Source organism: Chrysemys picta, unplaced genomic scaffold (genome assembly GCF_011386835.1).
Source record: "Chrysemys picta bellii isolate R12L10 unplaced genomic scaffold, ASM1138683v2 scaf2147, whole genome shotgun sequence".
Lineage (NCBI taxonomy): Eukaryota > Metazoa > Chordata > Testudines > Emydidae > Chrysemys > Chrysemys picta.
In genome coordinates this window covers 1-9807 of record NW_027054851.1, presented here as the reverse complement: position 1 = coordinate 9807, position 9807 = coordinate 1, and the positions used below count along the sequence as shown (strand labels likewise).

Sequence of the window (9807 nt, the reverse complement as noted above, 5' to 3'; positions counted from 1 at the left end):
CACTCCCTCTGATGAATATACAAAATTCCAGGACCTCTTTAAGAGAGTTGCTAGTGCCCTGAACATTAACCTGGAAGTGGTTCCCGAACAACAGCATGAGCTGACGAACATCCTACAGCCCCCTTCTTCCTCCAGAGTGGCACTTCCAATTAACGCAGCCCTTTTAGAACCTGCTAAGTCCATCTGGCAGACTCCAGGGACAAGCCTACCTACCTGCAAGCAAGCGGATAAGAAGTATTTTATTTCTCCAAAGGACTCTGAATTCCTTTTTACTCACCCAGCACCAAACTCATTGGTAGTAGACGCTGCGAACCAGAGGGCTAGACAACAGTATTCTCGTTCTGCCCCACCTAACAAGGATAGCAAACGACTGGACCTGTTTGGTCGCAAGGTCTATGCATCCTCCACCCTCCAATTTCGCATAGCTAATTATACCGCAGTCCTGGCAAAATACGACCATAAAAACTATAATAATTTAATGGACTTTATTGATGACATTCCAGAACAAAGAAAACAACAGTTCAGAGCTATAGTTTCTGAGGGCCAAGCCATTTCACGCACCGCTCTCCAAGCAGCCCTCGATGTAGCCAACACAGCGGCAAGATCTACCGCTACAGCGATAGTCATGCGACGGGGCTCATGGCTCTCCTCTTCCTTTTTTCCTCGAGAAGTTCAGAACACGATTGAAGATCTTCCCTTCGACGGTGACAAACTTTTTGCTTCTAACACGAATGAAGTGCTTCATTCAATGAAAGACTCCAGAACAACCCTCCGGTCTTTAGGTCTCCAGACACCTACGGCAAGGAGACGACAATATCGATACCAACCATACCACCGGCCACGTTATCCCGCATTTACACAACCTTCCCATAGACCGCAGGAACAGCAACAGCCGCAACGTCCACGACCAAGATTCCAGCGACGTCGCCCAAACTCTACAGGGGCGCCTCAACCCCCATCAGCTAATAGGCAGATTTGAAAACTTGGTCGAGGGTTTAGAAAGCAATGCCCTCACTTCAGCCGACACACCAATCTTTGGACACCGCCTACGACCTTTTTTCCAACAATGGAGGAAGATTACCTCCGACAAGTGGGTCTTAGAGGTAGTTACAATTGGATACGTCATCCCGTTCCTCTCCTTACCTCCCACCCACCCACCCTCCCCGTCCCTCTTCAGGGACCCTTCTCACGAGCAGCTACTCCTCCAAGAAGTGCAACATCTCCTTCATCTGGGAGCAGTAGAAGTCGTGCCAGAGCAACACAGAGGGAAGGGTTTTTACTCCCATTATTTCTTAACGGAGAAGAAAAATGGGGGATGGCGACCAATCCTCGATCTCAGGCGGCTCAACAGATTCATCAAAAAACAAAAGTTCAAGATGGTGACCCTCAATACCATAATCCCAGCGCTGGAGCAGGGCGATTGGTTTTCTGCCCTCGACCTACAAGATGCCTATTTCCACGTCACTATACATCCGGCCCACAGACGTTTCCTCCGGTTTACCCTTGGTTCCACACATTTCCAATACAGGGTACTCCCCTTCGGACTATCTACAGCCCCCCGTGCTTTTTCCAAACTTCTAGCTGTAGTCACTGCTTACCTCAGGAGACAAGGGGTAATAATATTTCCGTACCTCGACGATTGCCTCCTCAAAGCTTCAACATTCGACGAGGCGCTCCGATTCACACGACTCACAGTCGAGTGTTTCCTTTCTCTCGGCCTACAAATAAACAGAGACAAATCCACATTACGCCCCACCCAGCACCTTCAGTTCATAGGCGCAGACCTCGACTCTCGGACCGGGCTGGCATCGCTCCCACCCGATCGCTACAATTCCATAAAACAACTGACCACAACTATTCGCAACAGCCCTCAGGTAACTGCCCGAGACTGCCTACAACTACTAGGTCACATGGCCTCGTGCACTTTTGTCGTCCAGAATGCACGCCTGCACATGAGGTGCTTCCAAGCGTGGTTGGCAACGGTTTACAAACCAAATATGCATTCTTTAAACAAGACTCTCTCCCTGCCTACTCCAGTCAAAGGCTCGCTACGTTGGTGGACCGTCCACTCCAACCTTTGTTCTGGAGTCCCGTTTCTTCAACAGGCTCCATCACGCATTCTGACCACCGATGCATCTATGACAGGGTGGGGTGCACATATGTCTCATCACACAGTACAGGGACTATGGTCACCAACCGAGACCTCCCTGCACATAAATGTACTAGAACTTCGAGCCATTCGCAACGCGTGCCGTCACTTCCTACCACTAATCAAACATCATCACGTACGCATAATGACGGACAACATTGCTTGCATGTTTTACGTAAACAGGCAGGGCGGAGCTCGTTCCCATTCGCTGTGCACAGAGGCGATGAAGCTCTGGAATTGGTGCATTCTGAACAACATCCGGGTATCAGCTGCTTATCTTCCCGGGATCATGAACACCACAGCGGACGAACTGAGCAGACGCTTCCCATGGGACCACGAGTGGGAGATAGACGACAAAACCATTCACGAGGTATTCAGCATCTGGGGCTACCCTACAATAGACCTCTTTGCAACTGCAAAGAACAAGAAATGTCTCAATTTCTGCTCCAGAGCAGGACTGGGCAAACGTTCCCTGGGGGACGCATTCATGATCTCATGGCACCGAAACCTATTCTATGCGTTTCCCCCGATACCAGTTCTCAACAGGGTCCTGATAAAAATACGAACGGATCGAGCCAAGGTGATCCTCATTGCCCCATCGTGGCCCAGACAACCATGGTTTCCCTTCCTCACCAAAATGTCAATCCAACCACCAGTCTCCCTGCCGCTTATTCCGAACCTTCTATCTCAACAGCACGGTCGTTTTCTCCACCCCAACCTGTCCATGCTTCACCTCAAGGCCTGGTTCCTACGTGGTTCTCCCAACGCGAATTAGATTGCTCCGAACAAGTTCAGGAGGTGCTCCTACATAGCAGAACGCAATCTACTCGCAAGACCTATCTTCAAAAGTGGAAACGATTCACACATTGGTGTTCTGCCAAACACCTTTCTCCTACCTCGGTACCTCTTCCGCTTATATTGGACTATCTCTTGGGCCTTAAGCGAGCCGGCCTTTCTTTCAGCTCCATCAGGGTCCATTTAGCTGCTATTACGACTTTCCACGACAGAATTGATGATATGTCTGTCTTTGCTCACGCTACTACGAAGCGTTTCCTCAAGGGCCTACAAACCTTATATCCAGACATTAAACAACCAACCACCCCCTGGGACCTTCATCTGGTACTGTCTGCCCTAACTCAACAACCCTTCGAACCCCTAGCCACGTGCTCCCTTTTACACCTCTCCATGAAAACTGCGTTTCTAGTGGCAATTACTTCTGCCAGACGGGCAGGAGAAATGGCAGCTCTCATGGCTCATCCACCATATACGATATTTTTTAAAGACAAGGTTACCCTCAGATTGCATCCCAAATTTCTTCCGAAGGTACACTCATCATTCCATATTAATGAACCCATACACCTCCCGACTTTTTTCCCGAAACCACATGCAAACTCCTTTGAAGCCTCAATGCATACACTAGATGTTCGCAGAGCCTTGTCATTCTATTTGGATAGAACCAAACCCTTTAGAAACTCCTCTAGACTTTTTGTTTCTGTTGCAGAGCGCTCCAAGGGCATGCCTATTTCTACCCAGAGACTCTCGAACTGGATCTCCCAGTGCATCCGACTGTGCTATCAGATGAAAGGGGTTGCACCTCCAGATGGCATTAGAACACACTCCACTAGATCTCTGGCTGCCTCCATCGCGTTCTTACGCAAAGTCCCCTTGGCTGACATTTGTAAAGCAGCCACTTGGTCATCTGACCATACTTTTGCTAAACACTATGCCCTTATTCAAGGCCCTTTATCTGACATACGCTTGGGCAGGGCGGGACTCTCGACGGTGTTCCTACCAGATCCGAAGTCCCTACCTCCTTAAGATACACTGCTTTTAAGTCACCTGTAGTGGAGCACCCACAGGGACATCTCTCGAAGAAGAAGAGGAGGTTACTCACCCTGTGCAGTAACTGACGTTCTTCGAGATGAGTGTCCCTGTGGGTGCTCCACTACCCACCCTCCTCCCCTCTACTTCGGAGTTGGGGGGCCTCCGTGGTAGAGAAGGAACTGAGGAGACCGGCCACGCATGCGTTCTATTACCCTAGAGTCACAGCGGGGGGGGGGCAGATTCTGAGCATGCGTGGCCGCTATGAGCACTGCTGTAAAAATCTCCGGGCGAAGGCGCAGGGACGCACCAACACCTGTAGTGGAGCACCCACAGGGACACTCATCTCGAAGAACGTCAGTTACTGCACAGGGTGAGTAACCTCCTCTTCTGCTTTCCCCCAACCTTATACCCCTCCGCCAGTGGTTTATGTTTGATCGCAGCTTGGGCCTGTTCATAAGAGTCAGCATACTCAGCTAATTCACCCACTGCATTTACCTTTTTGTCCCACAAATACTGTTTTACCTCATCACTGCACATATTCAGGAAGTGTTCCTGAGTAACCAGATCACACATCCCTTCAAAGCTGGTAATGCCTCTCCCCCGCACCCCTTTATCTACCAAATCTCTCATTTCATTGGCATAAGCCACATTACTTAATCCAGATCCCCTCTTAAGGCTCCTGAATTTAACCCTGTAGGTTTCAGGTGTAACCTGAAACTGTTTCAAAACCAGTTCCTTAAATTTACCATAGTTTGAAGCATCATCAATAGGCATCTTATTGAATATGTCCAGAGCTCTGCCAGTCAATTTTGCTATCAATGTGGTCATCTTCTGATCTTCAGGGATGGCATGGAGGGTGCACAGTCTCTCAAAGGTGATGAAATATTCGGCGATATCGCTGGACTCGTCATACTGTGGACATAGTCGCTCCCATTTGTGGCTTTTTGGGGAAGTGGAGCCAGCAGGGGGAGGGTTTCGTCTCCCCGACTCCATAACAGCCAGTTCATGTTTCCGGGCCTCCCTCTGGGCTTCCATAACCCTCTCGTGGGCAGCTGCCTCTGCCTCCATAGCCCTCTTGTGGGCAGCCTCTTCCCTTGCATGTTCTGCCTCCATGGCACTAATTTCTAATTGTCTTAGTTCCAGCCGTCTCTTATGTTCACTTTCTCTCTCTTTTGCTTCCAACCTGGCCAGCTTTAGTTTAATAGCAGCGTCACTGGTACTCATTGTCCTGCTTTCTTGTGCTGGGCTACAACCTCTCTGCAGTTCACTGGAACTGAGATCACTAGTACTCATTTTCCTGCTTTCTTGTGCTGGGCCACAACCCCTGTGCAGTTCACTGAAACTGAGATGCACTCAGCTCAGGGGATTCTTAGTTAACAGAGAGCTTCCTTTTCTGTCCCTACTTCCCTTGCCCGAAATAAGCAAACAGAAAATAACAAACCAGTAACCACTTTGTCTGTTCTCCAGCCACCACACTTAAAACTCACTTAAAATCACTACCAGTATCTCAAAGCAATCAGCTGTGCACAGACCCTGCTCGACTATGCCACTGTGACGGGTTGGATCACAGAAACCCCCTTGGGAGGTGCCACCCGATGTGCAAAGACTACCCCTGCTCCTGTTTTCCCTGCCAGCTCAGGACTCCAGCACCCTGTCTTGCTGAGCCAGCCACTCCTGTCTGGCTCTAACACAGATCCAGGGTCTGAATCACTTGTTCCAAAGCTGCAAGTTTACCTGAAAACAGTTCACAGTAGTGTGCTTGTCTTTAGCACTCAGATGCCCAACTCCCAATGGGGTCTAAACCCAGATAAATCCGTTTTACCCTGCATAAAGCTTATGCAGGGCAAACTCATAAATTGTTCGCCCTCTATAACACTGATAGAGAGATATGCACAGCTGTTTGCTCCCCCAGGTATTAATACATACTCTGAGTAAATTACTAAATAAAAAGTGATTTTATTAAATACAGACAGTAGGATTTAGGTGGTTCAAAGTAGTAACAGACAGAACAAAGTAAGTCACCAAGCAAAATAAAATAAAATGCGCAAATCTATGCCTAATCAAACTGAATACAGATAATTTCCTCACCAGTTCCAGAGTGCTCCCTTTTACAGGCTAATCTCCTTTTAGCCTGGGTCCAGCAATCACTCACACCCCCTGTAGTTACTGTCCTTTGTTTCAGTCTCCTTCAAGTATCTTGGGGGGGGTGGAGAGGCTCCTTCTTTAGCCAGCTGAAGACAAAATGGAGGGGTCTCCCACGGATTTAAATAGACTCTCTCTTGTGGGTGGAGACCCCCCCCCTCCTCCCTCCTATGCAAAGCCCAGCTCCAAGATGGAGTTCTGGGGTCACCTGGGCAAGTCACATGTCCCTGCATGACTCAGTCTTTACAGGCTGAAGCCATTGTCCACATGGTATCTTGCATGTCTCCAGGAAGACTTCTCATGTGGATTGGAGCATTCCAAGATGCATTGTTCCCCAAGTGTTTCCTGATCAGGTACTTAACCTGGTGAATTCCTTCCTAAAGAAGCTGACCAAATGCCTCACAGAGCTTACTTAGAAATCAAGCAAGCATACAGCCCAACTTCTTAAGCTCAAGTGGAAAATGATATATATGTACAAATAGGATGAATAGATATAGTAGACCATAACCTTTACGGAGATATGTTACGTGGCACAGGCGGCACAAAACATATTTCAGTTATATCATACATACATTTATAAATGCCCCCCCATAAAGCCTTATGGGGTACACTGTCACAAGAGTAAATAGTTTTAATTATAGTTTGTTTTAAAAATTAGGACTAAGATCCTGAGTGGGTTGAAATTAACCATGTCGGGCCTTTAGAGAATAACCAAATGATCCAATCTTAGCTTTTAAGTACTATTCTATAAAATATTCCAATTTCACCGAACTGCTAAATGAGTCAATCATTAAAAACAAAATAAACTGTACCCAGTGAGCTCTTGTAAAGCTGTTGTTTCAAATTATCAATTAGATTAATCATATAAAAGTTACAATTCATGCATTTAGTGTTTATAGAGCTATCAACTGCATTAGTAAACTCTGACTTTATCACAAATCTTATTTTCTGGATATCTGCTCTTAGTAATTCTAAACAAATTAGCTCTCACCTCAGCCAACAGCCTTTTTGCAAGTACTACAGTGCGGTTACTGTTGTACTGGAGAAATTGCAAGAAAGGCAGAAGTGAATGATAGGAGGCACTTTCTTCTGTTTACCTACTCCTTTGTTGAAAAGGAGTAAAGGTAACAAAGGTCTACAAGATTAGTGTAGCCTGGGAAAAAGCACCATCAAATAAACACAGTCGTACTGTGCCAGGTCACGCTCGACCACATTTAGCCAGTTTCCTTAAACAACTGCACTGGCTTGCCTCCATTCAGTTCAGGATCCAGTTTAGTTCAGCACTGCTCTCTTTATCACCAATTCCTGATCTCACTAATTGACTTCAGTGGAGTTACTCTGGATTTACACTACTGCAACTGAGGCTATAGCGCTTCACTGTAGATGCTAGGTACGTAAATGGGAAAAGCCCTTCCCGTCAGTGTAGGTAATCCACCTCCCCCCGAGGCGGAAGATAGATCAACAGAAGAATTCTTCCATCAACATAGCACCGTCTACACGGGGTGACTTAGGTCAGCTTAACAATGCTGCTCAAGGTCGTGGATTTTTCAATCCCCAGACCAATGTAGTTAAACTAAATTAATTTTCTAGTGTAGACCAGGCCTGAGATCAGAATCTGGCTTGCTGTGTCTGCCCTTAGCAGAAGAGATTTGCATATTGTGCCAAGATTTTGTGTGTGTCTGTCTGTATGTATATCAAGTTATTTCCTTTTTTGTGATTAATCATCACATTTTTGCTGGACATCAAAGCCAAATGCTCTTCCTTTTTGGCTTGCTGTGGTGGTGCATGCGTAAGATCAGGAAAATGGTATGTAATAGGTCCGGGATCCTTTGTAAATAAGAAGCCAAGAATTAGCTTGGTCGTATACTTACAATATTTACTGTCAATATCCGGCTTTTGAAGCCGAGAGGATATGGAGAATTTGCATGGAACACAGCAATAGATGGCTCAATGTTTCTCCAGATATAAGGGCATAATAATTTTTGTAAAGAGTGCGTACAATGTTGCATTTTTCCAGAACATGACTCACCATTCAGGGTAACTGCACCTGTATTTCTCCCCCTCCCCTGAGGTCCAGCAAGGGCACTCCCTCTCGGCTTCCCCAGCTGTTGCCTGCGTCTCAGTCCCATCTGAGCAGGGTATGGCTCTGCTGCACAGTTCTCTGCCTTCACTGCAGAGACTAAATAGACTTGCTTGTTTTGTCTTCAGATACTGATAACAGAGAGTTGTTGCAGATATAAGGTAAAAAGCACGACAGTGAAAACATTAAAAACGAGAACAGAACCTCAACCTATACACATGCTAACATGCATTCTGGCAGGCCCTATCCTTCCAACCCTACACTGAGGATTGGGACCCTCTGTGGACCAAAGGTCACATCTGTTTGCTGGATCAGGAAGAAGACCCTGAGTCCATTTAAACCCAGATCATTTATCCAAAAGATTTCTCCTTGTCTCTTGGTCCCTGGAGAATCCAGTTTGAACTAGGATAGGCATATCTCTGCAGGAGGGTGGTTTCAAAGGGTTGGTAAGGAGGAAGTTCATTAGTATCCTCCTGCTACTAGAGAAGATACATACTATGCCACAATAACATATACACAATTGCATTTTTAATACAATGTACAAAGGTATTTACCCTAATCCAGTAAGGTTTAGTTTAATTCAGTAAAGTTTAGCTTAATTCCATAAAGTTTGTTCAGGATATTACAGGATCTTGTCAGTCTGCCACAGCAGAAGCACACAATGTTATTACCGTAGTGCAGTGATTCTCAAACTTTTGTACTGGTGACCCCTTTCACATAGCAAACCTCTAAGTGCGACCCCCCATATAAATTAAAAACATGTTTTTATATATTTAACACCATTATAAATGCTGGAGGCAAGGCGGGGCTTGGGTTGGAGGCTGACAGCTCACTACCCCCCAGGTAATAATCTCATGACCCCCTGAGGGGTCCTGACCCCCAGTTTGAGAACCCTGGCCATAGTGCCTTCATCTGAGTACCACAACGCACTTTACAAACAACCGTGCCTCTTGAAATCTCTAATTGTTTTTATTAAAATAGCGGCGTCCATTGTGCTAGGCACTTTACCGGAAGTAGAAGTCCTTGCCCTGAGGAGCTTGCCATCAAATTCAAGACATGGATCCACAGAGTATATAACGAAGTAGGAAGGTATAACAAGTAGGAAGGAGCAGGAAAGGGAGGACAAGGGTCACAGCAATGAGAACAAACATTAATATAGGCCAGCTTTGTAAAGCAGGTATCCTCCTCATTTTATACAGCTACTAAATGAGGACTCAAAGGGTGAAATCCTGGCTCCATTGAGGTCAATGACAGACCTAAACTGAGACTCTTAAGAAGAATCCAAATCTCCTTTTAAGAACATCACATCTGAGAAGTGTTCATAGAATCATAGAATCATAGAATATCAGAGTTGGAAGGGACCTCAAGAGGTCATCTAGTCCAACCCCCTGCTCAAAGCAGGACCAATTCCAGCTAAATCATCCCAGCCAGGGCTTTGTCAAGCCGGGCCTTAAAAACCTCCAAGGAAGGAGACTCCACCACCTCCCTAGGTAACGCATTCCAGTGTTTCACCACCCTCCTAGTGAAATAGTTTTTCCTGATATCCAACCTGGACTTCCCCCACCGCAACTTGAGACCATTGCTCCTTGTTCTGTCATCTGCCACACTGAGA

At 46.5% G+C, this 9807-nt stretch overlaps 1 long non-coding RNA gene across 1 annotated transcript; it reads right to left on the bottom strand.

The window, feature by feature from the left end:
- Positions 1-471: 471 nt before the first annotated feature.
- LOC135980190 (uncharacterized) lies at positions 472-1687 on the bottom strand. The gene is made up of 2 exons (XR_010597381.1): positions 1632-1687; positions 472-794 (listed from the first exon to the last, which is right to left on the bottom strand). It is a non-coding gene; the product is annotated as an uncharacterized LOC135980190 (long non-coding RNA).
- Between the last annotated feature and the right edge of the window lie 8120 nt (positions 1688-9807).